The sequence below is a fragment of the Emys orbicularis genome, chromosome 9 (assembly GCF_028017835.1).
Source record: "Emys orbicularis isolate rEmyOrb1 chromosome 9, rEmyOrb1.hap1, whole genome shotgun sequence".
In the NCBI taxonomy this organism is placed as follows: domain Eukaryota; kingdom Metazoa; phylum Chordata; order Testudines; family Emydidae; genus Emys; species Emys orbicularis.
The window spans coordinates 100355969-100361893 of record NC_088691.1 but is presented as its reverse complement, the minus strand read 5'-3'; the positions used below and the strand labels follow the sequence as shown (position 1 = coordinate 100361893).

At 45.9% G+C, this 5925-nt stretch overlaps 1 long non-coding RNA gene across 2 annotated transcripts; it reads right to left on the bottom strand.

Annotated features, from left to right (window-relative positions):
• Positions 1–3166: 3166 nt before the first annotated feature.
• Positions 3167–5693, bottom strand: LOC135883846 (uncharacterized). 2 transcript variants are annotated; one of them, XR_010561664.1, is made up of 3 exons: positions 5644–5693; positions 5220–5279; positions 3167–3468 (listed from the first exon to the last, which is right to left on the bottom strand). It is a non-coding gene; the product is annotated as an uncharacterized LOC135883846 (long non-coding RNA). The 2 variants fall into 2 exon arrangements; XR_010561663.1 differs by having other exon boundaries at positions 5535–5674.
• Between the last annotated feature and the right edge of the window lie 232 nt (positions 5694–5925).

Below are 5925 nucleotides of genomic sequence, written 5' to 3'. Positions count from 1 at the left end.
GGGCAATAATATATTCTCAGTCTTATTCTCTATCCCCTTTTTAATGATTCCTAACATCCTGTTTGCTTTTTTGACCGCCTCTGCACACTGCGTGGACATCTTTAGAGAACTATCCACGATGACGCCAAGATCTTTTTCCTGACTCGTTGTAGCTAAATTAGCCCCCATCATGTTGTATGTATAGTTGGGGTTATTTTTTCCAATGTGCATTACTTTACATTTATCCACATTAAATTTCATTTGCCATTTTGTTGCCCAATCACTTAGTTTTGTGAGATCTTTTTGAAGTTCTTCACAATCTGCTTTGGTCTTAACTATCTTGAGTAGTTTAGTATCATCTGCAAACTTTGCCACCTCACTGTTTACCCCTTTCTCCAGATCATTTATGAATAAATTGAATAGGATAGGTCCTAGGACTGACCCTTGGGGAACACCACTAGTTACCCCTCTCCATTCTGAGAATTTACCATTAATTCCTACCCTTTGTTCCCTGTCCTTTAACCAGTTCTCAATCCATGAAAGGACCTTCCCTTTTATCCCATGACAGCTTAATTTACATAAGAGCCTTTGGTGAGGGACCTTGTCAAAGGCTTTCTGGAAATCTAAGTACACTATGTCCACCGGATCCCCCTTGTCCACATGTTTGTTGACCCCTTCAAAGAACTCTAATAGATTAGTAAGACACGATTTCCCTTTACAGAAACCATGTTGACTATTGCTCAAGAGTTTATGTTTTTCTATGTGTCTGACAATTTTGTTCTTTACTATTGTTTCAACTAATTTGCCCGGTACCGACGTTAGACTTACCGGTCTGTAATTGCCGGGATCACCCCTAGAGCCCTTTTTAAATATTGGCGTTACATTAGCTAACTTCCAGTCATTGGGTACCGAAGCCAATTTAAAGGACAGGTTACAAACCTTAGTTACAAACCTTACAAACCTCTTGGCCACAATTATATTTGGTGGCAGTGAGTTCCACAGGCTGATTATAAGAACATAAGAGCAGCCATACTGGGTCAGACCAAAGGTCCACGTAGCCCAGTATCCTGTCTTCCGACAGTGGCCAATGCCAGGTGCCCCAGAGGGAATGAATAGAACAGGTAATCATCAAGTAATCCATCCCCTGTCGCTCCTTATCTTTAAAAATATTTTCTTTTTATCAGTTTTGAATTTGCCACCACTTCATTCCATTGAATGTCTTAGTTCTTGTTTTATGAGCCAAAGTGGGTGTAAGTTCCTGATCTACCCTCTCTAAACCATTTAGGATTATTTTATATATCATGCCCCCCCTTTTGTATCAAGTCTCCTGTCTAAGGTAAACAAACCCAGCCTTCTCTGTCTCTCTTCATTGTGAGTCATTCCAGGTCCCTAACCTTCCTGTCAACGGTCTCCGACTCCCCCCTTTATTTCTGCGATGGAGTGATTAGAAATGAACACAGTATTTGAGGCAGTATCCATCCTCCTCGCTCGCCCCATTGAAACCCCCCCGCTCCCCAGTGCCGCCCGCCCCGGGGAAACAAACCCTCCTTCCCCAGCGCTGCACCGCCAAAAGAGCTGTGAGCCTAAAAGGAAGATGGGTGTAGGGGGTGATACTTTATTAAGAATGTTTCAATTAAAGCAAACAATTTTTTAAATTATTTTAATTTTTTTTTTTTTTTTTTATAAATCATGGAAAAATGAAAAACACCTGTTCCGTTGAAAGAAAACATTTGTACTTTTCATAATACCTTGCAAATTTAATGAGAGATATTACATCTCTTTTCGACAACAAGCTTGTTGTATTCGGGGATCATATTTGAAGTGGATACTTTCATAATGTCTTCCAAATGGTCGTCAGTCAGAGAAGAACGTTGCTTGTTTTTATTCATGTTCATGATGGAAAATGTTTTTTCGCATATGTAAGTGCTTCCAAAAATGCTGAACATTTTCAGTGCAACTTCAATAAGATTCTTGTATTTTTCATTGTCCAGACTTTTGTAGAAGTCCCGCAGGCTGCTTGCTCTGTGCTTATTTCGGTAAACTGCCGAACATTGAAGTTCAGTAACCTCCAACTGCAAATCTAGTGGCACTTCCTCTGGATCCACAGAAAAGGGATCTTCAATCAGCTTCAACTGGACGTCTTCTTCTTTAGACAAAGTAAGTCTTCTGTCAAATTCTTCAATCAAAAGATTAATGTGCTTTGCGTATTTTTCTCCTAACTCGGCATGTTTGTGCTGAGGGATATGCTGTGCACAAGTGGGAAAGTGATACATTTCACCTTTTGACAGCTGACTTCTGAAAAGTTTCAATTTCATTTTGAAAGCTTTCACTGCTGCACACATTTGAAATATAAGTTGATTTTTTCCCTGAAGTTGAATGTTGAGATCATTCAGGTGTGCTGTAATATCACAAAAGAAAAAGAGATCTTGATTCCAGGACTCATTTTCAAGCTCTGGGAATTTTATTGGCCCATTTTCTAGGAATTTTGCTACCTCCTCTTTCAAAGCAACGAAACGCTGGAGCACTCTTCCTTGACTCAACCACCTCACTTCCGTATGGTAGATTAAGTCGCTGCACTCGGCGTCTATCCCTTCAAAAAAGGCTTGAAATGTCCTATGTTTTAATCCTCTAGAACGGATGTAGTTTACAGTGGAAACTACCACTGACATTACATGCTCAAATTTTAAGACTTTGCTACACAAAACCTGCTGATGTATAATGCAGTGATGTTTGGTTATTTGTCTCCCGATAAATTCTTCAAGAAGAGTAACTGCTCCAACATTTTTTCCGCACATAGCTGGAGCACCATCAGTACAAATGGCCACCAAGTTTGTGAAATCTAATCCCAATTTATCATTCATGCACTTTATCACTTCACTGGAGATTTCTTTTCCGGTTGTGTGACCTGTCATGGAGCACATGCCAGCAAGTTCTTCAGTAATTTCAAAGTTTCTATCAATACCTCTAATAAAAATAAGAAGTTGGGTGGTGTCTTTTAAATCAGTGCTTTCATCCATAGCTAGGGAGTAAAAGCAGAATTCACGGACTCTCTGCTTTAACTGATCACTTAGATTGGTAGAAATGTCAGCTATTCTTCTCTGTACAGTCATGCGTGATAGACTGACATTCTCAAATATTCCCCTCTTTTCTGGACATAGCTCAGATACAGCAATCAACATACACTTTTTTAAAAACTCGCCTTCTGTGAAGCATTTCCCAGCAGCAGCAATTTCCTTAGAAATTTGAAAGCTTACTTTAGTAACCATATCGTTCTCAGTACATAAGTATTTATTCATCCATTCAGTGTTGAAAACTCTGTGCTCTGATTCTATTTTTCTCTTTTTCTTTTCACTCATGGTATCCATTATGAAGCTCAAGATTTTGTTGAATAACTTCACACACAAGGGAAACGCTCTCAGTCACACACAAAGAGAAGAGATATCTCACGGCGTATGGCACACTAGCAAGGCACTGACGGTGCGTGGAAGCCTGTAGAGGGGAAAGAAACGGCATGCATAGGGTGACCAGATCACAGCAGTAAAATAGGACCTGCTCCCTCCCCGCTCAGCCCCACCATCACACCCCTCTTCACCCCCTAACCCCCCTGCTGGCTTGCTGCGTCCCTCCTAGTCAGTCCCCCACCCACCACTCGCCTCCTTTCACCTCCTCCCTCCCCTGCCAGAAACCCCCATGCCCGCCCCTAGAACCCCTGATGGCTCACTGCTTGCCTCTTTGCCCACCTGCCGCTCGCCCCCGACTCGCCACCTTCCCCCCCCCGCCCCGCAAGTATAAAGCCTCATTCAAAGACCCAGGGGTCACTATATTACTGCACACAGCAGTCAATCAATGCAGTTGTAGATAAATCTCTGCATTATGCATTTTTGTATAACTTTTATATGACTTTGTATTGAACCTTGGTAATATGTTATAGTGGGACCCTAAGGTAGTATAATTAAGGTAAAAGAAAAATGTCTTTTTGCTAGAAGTAGAATAAGATCTTCCCCACACTTTGTAATCAATTGCCCTGGGAGATTTGCATAAGAGGGAAGCTGCTATAAAAGTGAGGTGTCTTGCAGAGAACCCTGGGTTTCATCTTGTCAACATCGGAGCATCGATCCAGATCGGCAGAAGCCCAGCTCCACCCCTCCCCCATTTAACTCACCTGGCCAGTGAAGTTAAGGGGAGCAACTCGGTAACAGCAGCAAGACGGAGCGTGTTTGTGTGTATGCGAGTGCATGTGTGAGATATATCATATGCATATGATAGTGTTGATTATTACATGTAGTACTAATAAATGTGGCATTTTGCCTTATTCCCCCTGAAAAGATCCTGTACAGTACTTTAAGTACAACACAGTAACAAAAATTAAAATACTGAAAATGGATGCCCCCCTCCAGCCACCGACTCGCCGCTCATCTCCTCACCCCCGCCCCCAAGTATAAAGCCTCGCCGCCACTGCCCGCCCGCTCGGCTCGTCATCCCCACACATCCCTCCCCGCCACCGGCTCGCCTGTCCCCCCACCACTGCCCGCTCAGCTCGTCATCCCCCCCCAGCTCGCCTCCTCAGTCCCCTTCCCCCGCCGCTCGCTCGCCTCCCCAGTCCCCCTCCCCCGCCGCCGGCTCACCTGCCCCCCCGCCACTGGCCTCTTCACCACCCCACCCGCTGGCCAGCCAGCCGGCCATTGGCTTGTACCACCCCCCGCCGGCCGCACAGTGAGCCCACGCGGGCCACATGCAGCCCAGAGGCCGTATGTTGTGCAGGCCTGACATAGATGGATAGATAGACTATTTTTAAAAAATCCAGAACAAAACCTTCCACTGCACACACAAACCTTCAGTTTTATGAATGAGCCGTGAGGTAGCACTTACTGTACAACAGTGTGTCCACGTGCCTGTGTCAGTGCATGTATGTACATGTGTGTCTATGTGCATGTGTGTAAACACACACCTTTATTTTGGGGCGCTCCCTTTTCCATCACACACTGACAATACGGTTTGCATTTCACAGCCCAACACATAAAGCGCAGCCTCCTCCTATTTGGTGGTTACAGTATTGCCAACCCTTTATGTTCAAAAATCATGAGTCAGGCTCACCAAAAAGCATGAGATTGGCTTTAAAATCATGAAATTATGTAAAAATAATGGCTGCAGTGTTCTTTTTATTTGCCTTTTGACCCTTTAGGGTGCCCTGGAGTCACATTTTGAAGCTTCCTCCACAGCCACCAGGGCTAGAAACTTACTTTTTGTTGAAGAATGAAGGCTGAAATCCTCACAAAGCCACTGGACTCTGGGAGCTGGAGCTTTAAACCAAAATCACGAGAGTTAGCACCACGGTAGTTAAATGGAGGGGTCCCCAAAAGAGGCCAAGAGGAAACTGGGAAAAATCAAACAGAGGCCTGCTGAACTGGAGGTTGCACCAAGGCAGCCTGGCCTTGCCCTGGAGGTAGGGTGACCAGATGTCCCAGTCCCGATTTTGGGGTTTTTTTTCTTATATAGGTTCCTATTACCCCCCACGCCCGTCTGGATTTTTCACACTTGCTGGCTGGTCACCCTACCTGGGGGACATGCTCTGCAAGCAGCCAGCAGGGCCAGGGCCAAGGCAGCCCCAGCTGGGCCGGGCTGAAGGCTCCCACAGCAGCCGTGCGAACAGCGGGTCCCACTCACCCCAGCAGCTCTCCCGCGCCCTAGGAAGCCTGCCCACGTGGTGCCCCTACTGCGCGTGCGCACTGCGCAGCCGGGCTGCGGGGCACCAAGTCAGAACGCGCGTATCAAGTCAGATTTCTGATTGGTGGGTCGCGGCGCGCGCATGCGTGTCAGGGATTCCACCCCCGCGCAGCCCGTTTCGCATACTGCGCGGGGAGGTGTGTCCTCGCCGAGGTGCCGTCTCCTTCCGGAATCCGAACCCGGGGCAGCCCGGAAGCGGACGCGGCGGAGAGGCCGCGTGCG